We start from the raw sequence: 17,496 nt of genomic DNA, 5'->3' as shown, positions 1-17,496 counted from the left end.
TTGGCCAGCTCTGGTTTTACAATGAAGAGCTTCTTTTCAGAGAATAGCTGGGTTTGTCTAAGTTCATAATGAGTTTTTCTCCAAGTTCAAAGAGCTCGGTGATGTGTGCCCCTCGTTGCTCCAGTTCTCAGAATGGCAGGGAGGGACCAAGGAAATCTCTATTTTTCCTCCCTTGGTTAAAAATTAATGAACTGTAACTTTTCACTTAGTATAGAATCATTTTTATTTTTTAGAACGATGGACCATTCTCTGGACAAATGAAACTAAATAAAGGGTTTTTGATTCTAAGAAGCATGGAAGATAATGTTGTTGCTTCTTGTTTCATGGTCAGTGTCAATGCCCTGGATGTAAACAATACGCACATTCATTCTTACATCATAATAGGAGTCTATTCAAGTTCCCTATAGCTGTCAGTATTTTCCCGTCTAGCAATGTCCCTTATGATACATGGCGTTAAGCATTTATACATATTGTTTATCTTGCGCTGCACTGTCCAATATAATATCCAAGAACTGCATGTGGCTATTTAATTAAAATTAAAAAAATTAGAAATTCAGTTTCTCGGTCACTATTTACACATCAAGTACTCAATCAGTAGCCGTGTGTGTGCCATAGTGAACAGCACAAAGAATATTTCTAGAAAATTCTAGTGCAACAGTGCTTACAAGAAACTATGATTTTCTTTCAAAAACCTTAGCTAGTTTTCTAAGTTTTTATTTTCATTCCATACAGTGTTATATTGGTTTCAAGTGTACAATATAGTGAATCAACAATTCTGTATGTCATCCAGTGCTCATCGAAAAATTACACTCCTTAATCCTATTTCATGCATACCCCCCACTCACCTCCCCTCTGGTAACCATCAGTTCATTCTCTATAATTGTCTATTTCTTGGTATGTCTTTCTCTTTACCCCTTTGTTTGCTTTGCTTGTTTGTTTTGTTTCTTAAATTCCACATTCTTCTCTTATGCCTTTAATCCTTGGGGGATAGATCTACAAAATCTATTTTTAAAAAATATTAATAAAATGACGAGCATATTTATAATATTGTAATTTGCATGATCTCTGTCTGATCATTAACTGCTCAATTGTTACCCTATGTTGAGAAGGTCATGTTGAATGATTTGAATCAGTATTAACTTTCCATCAAAATTCTAATCGACAGAGATGGTTATCAGCAATACAACTAACTAGAAAATTGATGGATCGAAGACCCCAAACTTATGATAGTAAGGAAATTAGGTTGAGGTATTTAAAAAAAGAGGGCAAAGATCATGTCACGTAATCTTTTTATCTCCAAGAGTTAATACACATAAGTATTGTATGAGAAATGCTTACTGAAATTGAGACTTAATGCAAATGATTACCGAATCTTTAGTATTTGGATGATGTGACTGTAGTAGGGAGAAGTCATGATCTTTCACTATCTCTTCTCTCCTGTTTCCTTTCATAGTAGACTCTTCAAATTTCAGCTGGACACATGGCCACCCTGAATAAAGATCATAATTATCAGCCTCCCTTGCAGCTAGTTGTGGCCATCTAAATTTTGCTAATAAGATCTAAGCAGGAATGATGTGTGAAAATGCTTTTTTGTCCTTTCCTGCTGGTTCCACCATTGAGGGTGAAGATGACCCTCAAGTACTGACAGAGAAACCAGGAAGAAGGAGCTTGAGGCTCTGATGCTATATCATTTCTCAATTGCTGATGCGCAGGCACTTACATAAAAGATAAATAAACTTCTATCTTACTTAAGACACTATTATTTTGAGTTTTATTTTAGCAGTTATTACAGTAGAATTATTGCAATGGTCAACAGAACAAATACTACAACAGAACTAATATCATGATCAGTAGGACACTGGAGTAGAGGGGAAATATGTAATGGGCAAGTTGTCAGATTTATTTGAAATATATCTATCCTCATTGTACCTTGTAGATTTTATTAACCAATTTATGAAAAAAAACCATTTCATCATGTGCGGTCTCCAATGCAAATATCTATATTTCCTCTTCTATCAAGGTAAACAGATTCTATTTATGATTTTTTTTTTTTTTTACAATTTGAAGTCAATTTTGCATCTGTTATTTTATCTTTTTTTTTTTTTTTTTGAGAGAGAAAGAGTGTGCACATGAACAGGGAGAAGGACGGAGGAGAGTTTGAGAATCTTAAGCAGGCTCCACGGCCAGCGTGGAGCTCAATCTCATGACCCTGAGAACATGACCTGAGCTGAAATCAAGAGTCGGATGCTTCACCAACTGAGCCACCCAGGCGCCCCTTACATCTGTTACTTTAGTTTGTCTTTGTACAAGTTCTGTGAGATAGTCATTTCCTTCATTGTATAGATAAGGCAACTGAGACTCCCAGAGTTTGAGTGACTTACAATGTATACACAGCCAGTAAGTGTTGTGGCTGAGACCCATGCCCAGAGATGAAACCCGCTGTGAATCCAACTAACATGTAATTACGTTCCAATTTGTAACATACAAATTTATGATTGTAAATGAAAGGTGTCATTTAATTGGTGGAAAAATTGGTAACTTTCTAATATAGAGATGATGGCTTATTTCCCAGTAGTGTACCAGAAAAGGTTCCTTGGAACAGGAATGACCATCTTAAAAGGGATTCTTTGTCAACTATTTACAGAATGATGTAAACTGTACTCCTATTCTAAAGATTCACAATTCACATGTGTACATTAAAGGTCCTGAGAAATCCCATCATAAGGAGGCCTTTTAAATTTCAACTCTGATGTGCTCAAACTCATTCACTACAGAACTCCCTTTTTATGTATCTATTAAGACAGAACACTTTTTTGGTATTTATTTATTTATTTATTTAGTTAGTTAGTTAGTTAGTTAGTTATATATAATTGATTGTCAAATTGGTTTCCATACAACACCCAGTGCTCATCCCAACAGGTGCCCTCCTCAATGCCCATCACCCACTTTCCCCTCCCTCCCACCCCCCATCAACCCTCAGTTTGTTCTCAGTATTTAAGAGTCTCTTATGGTTTGCCTCCTTCCCTCTCTGTACCTTTTTCTTTACCCTCCTTCCCCTCCCCCTGGTCTTCTGTTAAGTTTCTCAGGATCCACATATGAGTGAAAAACATATGAATACTCTTCATATGTCCTGCCTTACTACTAGAGAGTGCAGTTTCTGCTAGAGATATTTAATGGTGGTCAAAAACTTGAAGGCATTTTAGAAACAGTAACTTAATAAGTTTCTTCAACTGTAAAATCATATATCCGCAAAGATGCTTGGGGATTTGAAGTATGTGGGAAGTAGACAACTCATTCATTCTTGGACTTTTATGGACCCCAATTCTTGGGAAGTTCTTTTTCTGGATTTGGCAATAGCAGCTACACTTCTCAGGGAGGTTGTGTCTGCCATACATCCCATTCAGGATTACTAATCTTTAAATTTAGACTTCTCTGACTTGGGACAAGGCAAATACATTTAAGGTTACTTGCTGGGAAAGTCTTAGAATTATATGTCTGTTTGTAAGACTATGTGATATGACATTACAGTAATTAGAGGATATTTAAAAATATTTCAAAGAAAAGATACCAGTTTCATATATAGAAAGAAAATAAAAGACCACTAGTTACTCTCAAAATTCCCCACACTGAGAAATGCTTATTGACTTTATTTTAGATTTTTAGCTACTTGATATATATCATTTATATATTAGATTCTGTGTCACCAAAGAAGCATAAAGTTTCTGCATTTTAATGTTAGATGTAGGATAGTGAAGTCAACTTGGATATTAAACACAAATAAATACAAAACCAAATTATTATTGTTTATTGTTTTCATAGCTCTAATGGGAAGTACTTGGCAACAGCCAGGTTTATTAGGGCTAGAGACAAAACTGTGAAAATAGTCCCTGGAAAGTCAATGCAGGCTTAATAAAAATTTAATAAAAAAATCAATGTAGATTAATAAAAATAGTCCTGAATTGGAGTAGGATGATTTAGGGTTTAACCCCAGCAAGGATGCTCAAAAGAGCAACTATTTTAAAAATGTAATTCTCTGCAAAGTAATTTGTATGTTTTAAATAATTCTAATACAGACTCTTAAATACTGAGAACAAACTGAGGATTGATGGGGGGTGGGGGAGAGGAGAAAGTGGGTGATGGGCATTGAGGAGGGCACCTGTTGGGGTGAGCACTGGGTGTTGTATGGAAACCAATTTGACAATAAATTATATTTAATATTCAAAAATAATTCTAATACAAATCTCTATAGACTTTACTTTTGAGGTTTGAAAATCACTTCTAAAACCATCTGGGAGAATAAATGGATGAAAATGTCCAAGAACATTTGAGAAAGAAATATTTTGTTTGAAAACTTTCACTACCAAATATTAAAACATAAAGCTTCAGCAATTAATGTAAACCTGTGACAAGAGAAAAAGTTGTAAAATAGAAAGGAAAGGAATAGACCCTAATATAGGAATTTATACTGAGTAAAGGGGGAATTTCAAGGTGATGGGAAAAGTGAGATCATTTAATGAACAAAATAGTGGATAGTATCATCATTTGGAAAATAAAGTAATGGAGTAAATTTAAGAAGTGAATGGGGTAAATGGAGTAAAATTAGGAAGCTATAAATATAAAAATATAAAATATTTTTCCAAGCATAAAAACAAAAAGAAAAAACTAAAGTGAAATATTGATAGATTTTTACTACATAAAAAATTTCAAAATTTAAAGGCAAACAAACTGTGGGAATATTGGCAACATACATGACTGACAAAGTGTAATATGCTTAATATAACAAAATTCTTATAAATTTTTAGAAGATTAATTAATACAAAAATGGGCAAAGTAGTGAAGAGCACATTTTAAAAAGAGCACAGAGAGCCAAAGTTCACGAAAATACATGTATAAATCAGTAGTTGTAAAATAAATGAAAAATAAGATGTTATTAAGATATAATAGAAAAATATTAAAGGTATTTTAAAAAGCTATTTTTAAATAGAAAGCGAAGTTAAATGGGAAATTTCTTTCATTGTTGATGGCAGAGGAATTGGTATAATCTTTCTGAAGGTCAATTTGGCAATCTATATCAAGGATCGAATGTACTCTCAAATCTCCTGATTTGTTATTTCTATTTAAAGCAATTTATTCTAAAAAATTTTTATTTTATTTTAGTTTATTTTATATGTTTATTTATTTACTTTGAGAGAGAGACAGAGTGTGAGTTGGGGAGGGGTAGAGAGAGAGGGAGAGAGCTCACTGTGGAGCCTGATGCAGGGCTCAATCTCACAACCCTGAGATCATGACCTGAGCCGGTATAGAGAGTCAAGACGTTCAGCCAACTGAGCCACCCAGGTGCCCCTTTAAGAATATATTTTAAAACATGCATAAAATTTATGTACAAAGATTTTTACTGTTAAAATCTGAATATTCCCTAAAACATCAATTATTATCTCTGAGACACTGTCCTTGAAACCACCAGCCTTGGAGGACACACACCTGGTTCGAATCTCAGTTCTTAATAAGCACTGTGTCTTTGAGCCAGTTACTTATCTGAGACTGTTGCTGATCTGAAAGAGGGATGCAAAAAAGCCTACCTCTCAAGGCTGCTGTAAGGATTAACCGACAGTATAACAACATCCATTCTAAAGTGAATTCTAATCCCAGAATCACATTGAAAGAAAGAGGTTATTAGAAAAAAGCAACAGGGTGCTTCTGATGGAAGTGTTAACTAACTTTACTATGACAATCATTTCACAATATAAGTATATCAAATCCTCAAACTTATACAATGTTATGTATTAATCATATCTTAATAAAATCTGGGAAAAAAGCCATCAGACTTTAAAATGAAGATTTATTGGCACAAAAACAGACACATAGACCAATGGAATAGCATAGAAACCCCAGAACTAGACCCACAAACGTATGGCCAACTCATCTTTGACAAAGCAGGAAAGAACATCCAAAGGAAAAAAGACAGTCTCTTTAACAAATGGTGCTGGGAGAACTGGACAGCAACATGCAGAAGGTTGAAACTAGACCACTTTCTCACACCATTCACAAAAATAAACTCAAAATGGATAAAGGACCTGAATGTGAGACAGGAAACCATCAAAACCCTAGAGGAGAAAGCAGGAAAAGACCTCTCTGACCTCAGCCGTAGCAACTCTTACTCGACACATCCCCAAGGGCAAGGGAATTAAAAGCAAAAATGAATTACTGGGACCTTATGAAGATAAAAAGCTTCTGCACAGCAAACAACCAACAAAACTAAAAGGCAACCAACGGAATGGGAAAAGATATTTGCAAATGACATATCGGACAAAGGGCTAGTATCCAAAATCTATAAAGAGCTCACCAAACTCCACACCCGAAAAACAAATAACCCAGTGAAGAAATGGGCAGAAAACATGAATAGACACTTCTCTAAAGAAGACATCCGGATGGCCAACAGGCACATGAAAAGATGTTCAACGTCGCTCCTCATCAGGGAAATACAAATCAAAACCACACTCAGATATCACCTCACTCCAGTCAGAGTGGCCAAAATGAACAAATCAGGAGACTATAGATTCTGGAGAAGATGTGGAGAAATGGGAACCCTCTTGCACTGTTGGTGGGAATGCAAACTGGTGCAGCCACTCTGGAAAACAGTGTGGAGGTTCCTCAGAAAATTAAAAATAGACCTACCCTATGACCCAGCAGGAGCACTGCTAGGAATTTACCCAAGGGATACAGGAGTATCCCTTGATGCATAGGGGCACTTGTACCCCAATGTTTATAGCAGCACTCTCAACAATAGCCAAATTATGGAAAGAGCTAAATGTCCATCAACTGATGAATGGATAAAGAAATTGTGGTTTATATACACAATGGAATACTACATGGCAATGAGAAAGAACAAAATATGGCCCTTTGTAGCAACGTGGATGGAACTGGAGAGTGTGATGCTAAGTGAAATAAGCCATACAGAGAAAGACAGATACCCTATGTTTTCACTCTTATGTGGATCCTGAGAAACTTAACAGAAACCCATGGGGGAGGGGTAGGAAAAAAAAAGAGGTTAGAGTGGGAGAGAGCCAAAGCATAAGAGACTCTTAAAAACTGAGAACAAACTGAGGGTTGATGGGGGGTGGGAGGGAGGGGAGGGTGGGTGATGGGTATTGAGGAGGGCACCTTTTGGGATGAGCACTGGGTGTTGTATGGAAACCAATTTGGCAATAAATTTCACATATTGAAAAATAAAATAAAATAAAATGAAGATTTATTTTGTGATATGGCTAATCAGATGTGACTCTCATGTATCCCAAAGTTAAGAAAAGCTTATTTTTTAAATCGAAAAAATAGATGCTCTCTATTCTTCAGGAAAAGAGTTCTCAAATACTCAATTTAAGCAGCAAGAGAAAAAGGAATAAACTTGCAGGACAGAGAGGACAGCAATTTTTCTTTCTACTTTATCCATTTCCTTTTGGTGAGTTTCATGTTTATCTTCTAGCTGTTTGAAACCAGGAGATGGAACCATGCAGCTTAAGGCATTCTAGCACCCAGTTTCTCTGCGTGTTTCTGAGCACACTCTTCCCACTATTCATGAAGTAGCGTTTAATTTGCAAGCGTGCAAGGAGAAAAGAAGTTTATGCCAATGTCTCATTCTCTTTACAACTAGATTATAATAGGTATAAAAGAAACAGAGCCGGGCCATTATGTTCCGGAATTATACCACAAGAATAGTTTGTTTCACAGATATTCCTAGCCATGTGCTTTTTACATCGATTTCATGTTTATTTTATGCTGCTTGGTTCCACAGAGAGTGCATATCAGTCTATCTGAAACAGAGAGGTCCTTATGTCTAAATCATGACAAGATGTGATATTTGAATCAAGCCTTAAATGAACGATGGGTATCTTATATGTCGACAAGAGCCAGGCATGCAGAGTCATGCCTGACAGGTGCTGGGTGGGAACAGTGGCAAATAGAGCACATGAGTCTCTGTGGTGGTGACTGTTACTCATGTCTTGTTGGTTTTAGCTACAGGGAAATGTAAAACCTGTGCTGTCAGAGTTTGTTACTGCTGAAGAGAAACCAAAACATAGACTTATGTTAAACCTCCAGATACTTATAATTTTAAGCTATTTTTAAACACTTACAAAAACTCTCTAGGCTAAACAGATACCTTGGGACTACTAGTCTATGATTTAACTAGTTTAGATACAATTTTACATTTATTATCTGATTGAATCCTAATAAGAATGCTATGAAGTATTTTTTACATTGCTATTTCATAATTATGGGTAATAATGAGACTGAGCACAATCAAGTAATTTGCCCAAAGTCACACAAGTAGTATGTAGATCTTCTGATTCCAATTCTATGTAGTGTTCTTCCCATTTTTTAAGCTTTTTAAGGAGACGTTTTCTAAATACTGAAATGGACATGGGGTCAGATACCTAGTTATCTCTGTCCTGGTGCCAGTTTCTGCTGTTTCCATATGACTTTGAAGCTTTATTTATTTTAGACTTTTAAAAATGTGTATTTATCTTTGAGAGAGAGACAGAGGATGAGAGGTGAAGGGGCAGAGAGAGAGGGAGACAGAATCTGAAGCAGACTCCAGGCTCTTAGCCGTCAGCACAGAGCCTGACACAGGGCTTGAACTCATGGACTGTGAGATCGTGACCTCAGCTGAGGTCGGATGCTTAACCGACCGAGCCACCAAGGCGCCCCTCCATATGACTTTGAATTTGACCTGTCAGATAGATGAAGGGCCCTACTAGACCTCTTGGCTTCTAAGGCTGCTTCTAATTTTGAAACTCCATTGTTTCTAGACAATAATTATATATGTATACATGGCTCACGTCACTAGATTGCATTATAGCCGTGATAATGTGGGTTACAATGATTAGTCAGCAGATATGGGGCACCATTCTTGCCCGTGCTATTCAAATTTTCCACATTTTCCTTCTTGTTTGTACACAATCTAAAAAGATATCAGATCTAAGACCCTGAACTAATTAATCTGGTCCCTGCTTTGAAACTAAGAATTATTAGGGGCGCCTGGGTGGCTCAGTCGGTTGAGCATTGGACTTCAGCTCAGGTCATGATCTCACGGTCCGTGATATCAAGCCCCACATCCGGCTCTGTGCTGACAGCTCAGAGCCTGGAGCCTGCTTCAGATTCTGTGTCTCCCTCTCTCTCTGACCCTCCCCCGTTCATGCTCTGTCTCTCTCTGTCTCAAAAATAAACATTAAAAAAAAAATAAAAAAAAATAAACTAAGAATTATGAAATTGATATTCTACTTCTTAGATATATACATTTTTATAATGTTTAGCTATAAAATTCAATAGAGCAGAGATAAGGGGCAAAAAAGAATTCTTGCCTGGAGTTCTTTTAATTATAAGCTCTAATTTATGACTCCTACCCTTTCAATGAGTTTCTCTACTCTCTAATGGAATGGAGTGCCATTAAATCAGTCTAAGTGCTATTAGTTCTTTGTGATGATTTCAAATATAAATGGCTACATTTACTGCCTTTTGGGAAAATCCTTTGCATAGGTATTCAGTTTTTAAATAGGTCAGGAGAGCTAGGAGACACAATGGTCTTGAACTCTTGAACTAAGGATTTTCTCTGCTATGTGGATCATATAAGAGGGGTTGCCACATTCTTTCTCTTATGCTACCTTCTAGGTATCTTCTCATACCTTAAGGACTCAAAAAAGGTGCATGCCATACAGAATTAAGCTTTGGAGTAACTAGAGAAGGCACATTTAATTAGAGGCCAGGGTATCACACTTGTCCAGTATGAGCCCAGAACTTTGTGTATATCATCCTATCAACTCTCTCAACAACCAGGTGACAGAGATACAGTATGCCAGATTCAGAAAGGTTACCTAGCTTTCCCAAAATGATGTGGGTGATTAGTGGTGGAACTTGAACCAGAACTCAAGACAGGTTCAAAGCTCTTAGAGATCTGTGCTATATCATTGTTCTCATTCTACACTTGGTTGTATGCAAATTGTTTCACTTCCTGTCCATCTTTTTTCTCCATTTTTGAAGAGTTATTTGGGTGCCATCATGAATGGAAATTAATTATAATGAAAATGAAAAGTTCAAAATCTTTATAACTGGCCAGAGGTCTTTTTAATGTACTCTGGGTAGATATTTAGAACATAATGCTATTAATTTATTGAAGCTAATAATTTAAAATGGATACATTGTTGATATATACATCTATCAGGGATATATCTAGTAATATAATCCATAGCAGTTGTAATAGACTAAATTACTGGTTTCAATCCTTCACTTTTCTCTGTATCCACATCTTGTCATGGCCCCTTAATGGGTGCAATATATATCCCTACCCTTTGGCTTTGAGTTTGACCATATGACTTGCTTTGGCCAAGGGAATGGGGAAGAAATTACAGTATGCCAATTCTACTAGGACTTAAGGGGCTTCCCATGTTTCTGATTCTCCTCTTGTACTTTAGCCACTGCCATGAGAAAAAAAGTCCCAACTAACCCACTGGTTCAAGAAGGATGAGAGACATGTGTAGCCCAGCAAACCTCTGTGGCCTTACAGACCAGCAGTGAGAAATAGTAGTCATTGCAGTCTGAAGCAGGGCCTCGTAGGCATGCCCAGCCTGAATCAAGTGAATCCCAGCCAATCCTCAGATCTGTGATAATAAATGCTTGCTGTTATATGCCACTGAGAATTTGGGATCGTTTTACGCAATATGATTGTAGCAACAGTAGACTGATGTGGTAATTTTTAGTTTAGAAAATATGGTGGCCAAAGATCACTGGTCATAATACAGTACCTGAAATATATTCTGAGTGTTTCATTGTTAAGCCATTTCACCTCAATCATGTTATCTTGTCACGAATACCTTGTCAAATTGACCGAAAGATGTGTTAATCATTTTCAGAATTTAGTAGTCTTGTGAAGAGTGGGTGGGTTTATATATTTATCTAATTTGTCTTAGTAAAATTGATGCAATAGATATTTATGTCAAATACAGAGGTTTTCTATAGCGCAAATCCATTGATTTGGGTTATTAATCCACACTCATAAAACCAAGTTTCATCTGAGAAAAACGCTATGTCTAAAATTCCTAATTGGTTTTATAAATCTCTGAAATCAGCATGAACTTTATATCTGAACTCCTCTAGGCCTCATTTAAAAGATTCTGAAGCAAGTATTTCTCACAACAAACACACACTGCTCCTTTAGGAAGGGTTGCCACTATGATTTCTCCCAAAAGGAGCAAAGTGTTTTATTCAGAGCAACCAAGCCACTAATATCCTCACTTCTCCATTTTGTTGCCACTTAGAATTATAATAGCTGCATAGATATTAAAGTGAAACATATCAGGTAATGTAGAGGAGTTTACTCATGGATTATCCCAAACAACTTAAGTTCCTTATATAACAAAGCAGGCTGAGCTGAATTTTGTATGTCGGGAAGAATGGTTCAAATAAGTTAGACATTTTGGATCTTTCTACTTGCTTCGACTAGTTAAAGTTTCTGTAGTCTTTTTTGCAATACGTAATTAAATGAGTTGATTTATACATCTCCATAAGAAAACGCACATCAGATTATGCTTTGATACAAATGTTAACAATCTTCAGGAGCAAACCCAGGTTTTTGTACTTTGGTAGATGCATCATGAGCAACACCCTTTGGAAAATCCCTATATGGTGCCTACAAAGTAGGTGCTTACTAAATGTTAGTATTTTTTCATTGCACATTTTCTCCTGCTTTTGGGAAATGAATCACACAGTTTTCTTTGGTTTGGGATTGTGTGAGGTAACAGTCATTTATTAAATTATAACTAAAATTCATTTTTTGTTCATAGCATCCATAGGAAATTGAGGCTGAAAATTTTGCTTTATTTTTCTGATGTGGCTTTGTTTTCACTTTACACTGCTTTTTTTAAAAAAAAAATATTTATTTTTGAGAGAGAGAGAGAGAGAGAGAGAGAGAGAGCGCGTCAGCACAGAGCCTGATGCAGGGCTTGAACCCACGAACCGTGAGATCGTGACCTGTGCTGAAGTTGGACGCTTAACCAACTGAACTACCCTGGTGCCCCACTTTACACTGCTTTTTGAGAATTTTCTCCTGCTTTTGGAGAATGCAATCTCGTATTTTTCTTTGGTGGAGTGTTGTTTGAAGTCACTGTCTATGAAATTCTCATTAAAGTTCATTTTTGCTTCATAGCACCCATGTGAAATTGAGGCTTAAAATTGTGCTTTATTTCATAAACATCTTACGGTCTCTTCTGAGATGATTTTGTTTTAATTTTGTACTTCTGATACTTGTGGCATGGGGCTGAGTTCACAGACGCGCTGAAAACATGCAGATATAAAAATCTAAAATAAACTAGATAACCACATATAAAATTAAAAAGCATGTATGAATATATTTATCCTTTAAAATTCCATTTTAGTTTTTTTTTACTCAAATTATAAAATAGAATGTTAAGTTTCCATTGATGTAATAGAGGAACTCATGGTTTTAGGATACCTCAGTGTGATATTTCCTCATTAAAAACACAGCCCACAATTTTAAAAACTGGAGTGAAGATGACAGAAATTAAGTTAACAAATATATTTTAAATGTGGACAGTAAAATTGGGGCTGAATTTTGTGGCTTACCATGTGATTGAGTAATCCGCTAAAATTATTCCTTCTTTTACAAAGATTATTATTTATGTTTATTTATTTTGAGAGAGAGATAGAGAGCAAGTTGGGGAAGGGGCAGAGAGAGAGGAAGAGACAGAATCCCAAGCCAGCTCCGAGCTGTTAGCACAGAGGCTGAAGTGGGGCTCAAACTCACAAACCATGAGATCATGACCTGAGCTGAAATCAAGAGTCAGAAGCTTAACTGACTGAGCCACCCAGGCGCCCCTAAAGATTGTATTTGTAAGTAATATCTACACTCAGTGTGGGGCTTGAACTTACAACTCCAAGATCAAGAGTCACATATTCCACCAAATGAACCAGTCAGGCACCATAAGATAAAATTATTCTATGTGACAATCCAACGTGTACCTAAAATGACATGTGGTCTACCGCAGCTGAACGTTGCTGGAAAAAAACTACAAAACTGCACATCCTTTGAACTTTATGGTCACTAATCTCAAATGGGTCAAAAACGCTAACATCCCTCTAATAAATTTACTTTTGTATTCTCACACCATTGTTTTACATTTTCTCCTCTCTCCTCCAATCTCTCGCATGTTTTCCTCTCTCTCTCAGCTGATGAATTCATCTCATGCTTCACTGAGAAAGAAATAATCAGATGATAAATTACATCATCTTTCCAATGAGAAGTACATGAATCTACCTCATCTGTAGCCACTTCTCTCCTTTTACAGTAAAAAATTGATGCCCCTTGATCCATTTGTCTATATCATTCATTTCTGATCTTTAGTATTTTCTTCCTTCAACGTGTTTTTTTTTAGCTTCTTGAGATCAAAGTGTTTATCACTGATTACACACATTTCCTCTTTTCTAATACATGCACTTAAAAGTAGAAATTTCTTCTAAATTGCTGCTTTAGCTGTGTCTCACAAATTTTGATGTGCTATATTTTTATCTGTTAGTTCGAAATATTGTCTAATTTTCATTGTGATTTTTAATTTGATTCATGGGTTACTTAGAATGTGTTAGTTTAAAATACGTGGCGATTTTCTAGTTCTCTTTTTGCTATTAATTTCTAGTTTAATTTATTTGTGATCAGAGAACATACTGTGCATGATTTTAGTCCTTTGAAATTTATTGAGAATGCTTTCTGTCCCATAATATAGGCTATTTTTGTTAATGTCTCATGTTCACTTGAAAATAATGTGTATTCGGAAGTTGTTGGATATGATGGCATAGAACTGTCAGTTAGGTCCACATGGTAAATAGTAGTTGTTCAATTTTTAATATCCTTTCTGACTTTTTGTTGACTTTTTCTATAATTACAGAATAACATATTAAAATCCCCAACTGTAATTGTAGATTTACTTATTTCTCCTTTTGGTTCTGTCAATTTTTGCTTCATATATTTTAATTCATATTTTTACAAAAAAATTCATATTTTACACAGAGGATTTGTATGTCTTTCTGGTTAATTAGACCAGTTATGTATATGAATTGCCCCTCTTCAGCTCTGACAAAATTCTTTAATTTCATGTCTCATTTGATTGATGTTAGTATTTTCACATCAGCCTTTTTATAGTTAGTGTTTGGATGAGTAGTTTTTCCTAATCTTTTACTTTCATCTCTTCGAGTCTTTATGTTTAAAATATGCCTCTTAAAATGGCAAATACTTGGGTCTTTAAACAAAATCCCATCTGATGATACCTCTTTTAATGACAATATTTAATCTATATAGATTTTACGTAATTACCGATATGGGCTTAAGTTAACTAATTTGCTATTTGTTTATTTTTGCTCTTTTATTCATTTTTTTCTTCCTTCTTTTAAAATTTTTTTTAACGTTTTTATTTATTTTTGAGACAGAGAGAGACAGAGCATGAACGGGGGAGGGGCAGAGAGAGAGAGGGAGACACAGAATTGGAAGTAGGTTCCAGGCTCTGAGCTGTCAGCCCAGAGCCCGACGCGGGGCTCGAACTCACGGACTGGGAGATCGTGACCTGAGCTGAAGTCGGACGCTTAACCGACTGAGCCACCCAGGCGCCCCTTTTCTTCCTTCTTTTAAAATAATCAACATTTTTTTTCACTCATTCCACTTCAATTTCTCCATTACTTTCTCAGCTGTAGCTCTTTGCATTACTTTTTTTTAAAGTGATCATTCTAAAGCTGTACTGCCCAATATGGTAGCCACTAGGAACATGGGTTCATTTAGATTTAAATTTGCAATAACAAAATTAAATAAATGTAAAAATTCAGTTTCTATTTATGGGCAGTTACATGGGGATCATAACTTCCTGCGATAGAATATATGAGAACAGATACCGGGGGCAAGGAAAATCTTGGTACTCACAGGAGTTTGGTGTCAGTTCCTACAAAACTGGAAGGAGGTAAAATATATCCTCACCTTCCCCAGAAGCCCTTTCTGTTCTTCCTCTCCTGGTTTTCTGTGTGAATTCTTCTGTATGTCACAAAGGGTGAATCTCTTCAGGGTTTGGTCCTGTGCCTCTTTCTCCTCTCACTTTCCATTCCTGGAGCGCTCTTATCTACCCTCACAGGAAGACTGCACACCGTGTTTACCCAGAGACTGTTGGCCCAGGGTTTACTGTCCATTGGACGGTCACCTGAATGGCCCACTATCAACACATTCCCAAATAAAAGCACCGCTTTCGGTGTGTTTCTTCTCCTGTATTCCGCATCTTGGATGGGGGACATCACCTTTTCTTGATCTCGCTCCAATATTCAACAATTCACTAAGTCTTACAAATTATTTCTGAAATGTAGCTTAAGTGTGCTCTAGCATGTCCAGGGCTCATCATCTCTTATCAGACTATGAAATAACCTCCTAAATAAATGGCCTTTGAGGCTCTAGGAACTTTCTCCCAAAATTAATTAATTAATTAATTTATTTATTATGTTTATTTTTGGGAGAGAGCGTGAGCAGGGGAGGGGCAGAGAGAGAGAAGGCGACAGAGGATCTGAAGCGAGCTCTGTGCTGACAGCAGGGCTCAAACTCGCAAATTAAGATATCACCTGAGCCCAAGTCAGATGCTTAACTGACTGAGCCACGCAGATGCCCCCCCAAAATGCATTTTTCAAATATAGTTCCTCTAGAGTTTAGTTTTAGAAGTCAAATATAATCATGTTGTTTTCTCTGGAAACAAATAAAAACAAATAACCAGAAAACTTGTTTCCTTGTTTCTCATTTTCTCTAGAATACCAGCACTACTGTCATTACTCATTACTTCAATTTTCGCCACTAGTTTTCCTTTGCCTACTTAACATACTGTAATTAGCACTATTGGCTGTTGCGACTAATGCTATTATTTCTAACTAACATTTATTGAACATGCATTATGTACTAGGCAATAAGCACTTTACATGCTACTGGTTAAATACATTGATTTAGGATTAGACAGTTCTATGTTTAATCATACTGTAGCTTCTTACTATAAAATTGTGTAATATCAGTATCCTCAATGGCAAAATATGGATAATCACAATATCTAACATACTATAGTATTCCTTGATAATTGAATGAGATAACCTATGCAAAGCAAGATAGCTGTACGTAGTACTCCATAAATAGCAGCTATAGTTATAATATTCCCTCTCATTTCTAGCTCAATCCTGAGTCTTATCCTCACTTGACAAGTGAAGAAATTAGGGGTCAGAGATAATAAGTTCAGAGATGGTAAGTCCAAGTTCACACAGCTAAGGAGTCCAGCTAGAATACACAATCACACTCTTTTTAGTGTCTCTGCATGCTGTATCCCTTAGTGTGCATAAAACATTAAAAAAAAAAAAAAAACACCAAAAACTGGCTGTACCTGACCTCCCAGGATCACCTTCTTACCTTTTCCTCTAACCCTCTTTCCTTGACCTCATGAGCCAATCCTTGTCTCTCCTCACAGCAGACCTTCATTATCCCTGAGTACATAACGACTTTGTTCCTAGGTTCCTTTGCCCCTGGCTGTTCTCCCAGCTCCAGCTTTGCCCATCCCTTGAGGCTCAATGCCAGTGTTCATGTCTTTTGCCAAATTCTAGTATCTCCCTGCTCTCTGCTTCTTCTCTTTCTCCTCCTACCACACCTCTTTAACCTATGTTAGTGTAAGATCATTATTTATTTGTTTATCTTTCCAGTACACTAAGATCTCCCAGGCTACAGATTAATTAATTTTTAAAACCCTAGGACCTGGCAAATGGTTCAACTTACTATGTGTTTCTTGAAGGAAAGAATAAATGAGTTAATGAAAAAATGAATGTAGGGTAAGCCCTGACAGTTGGGTTTTCTTTCTTTCTTTCTTTTTTCTTTTCTTTTTTTTGGTGATGCAGATGCCTGATTTCAGCTGAGGCATCCACTTGGAAGAGGTATCTACTTCAAAGATGGCTATCTTGAATAAACATCCTGCCAGCCACACATAGTCAAGAGCCAGGTTCCCCAACCCTACCCCTAAATTTCAGGCTCCTGTGTTTTAGACCTTGGTTAGTTTCCATAACTGACCATTTGTGCCTCTTGTTTTTTCTCTTCTTGCACCTTAAATTCCAAGTCATTTGTTTTAAATTCACCAGAAATGTGCCTGTGAAAGCCACCCTTTACCCAATAAAAGCAGAACCCCAGATCTGTACACACTCCCTCGTGGAGGCGTGCTTCTCTCTTTCCCTGAGACCTTGCCTTGTGGCCCTAGATTTGCTGTATAATTTCCAAGACTTGTCAGCAATGAAACCTGTCCTTTCAAAGCTTCTTGATTGCTGAGGGCCTCTTGCAATCCTAACAAGTACCACAAGGGCCGTCCAGCTACAACACTGGTTATCGATGGGCTAAGACTGGCACAAAACAATGAATTATTGAAAAACGTATTTAAAGGCATTTGAAGTTGC

Source organism: Panthera onca, chromosome B4 (genome assembly GCF_046562875.1).
Source record: "Panthera onca isolate mPanOnc1 chromosome B4, mPanOnc1 haplotype 2, whole genome shotgun sequence".
NCBI classification, from domain to species: Eukaryota; Metazoa; Chordata; class Mammalia; order Carnivora; family Felidae; genus Panthera; species Panthera onca.
Note: the sequence above shows the minus strand (reverse complement) of the source record.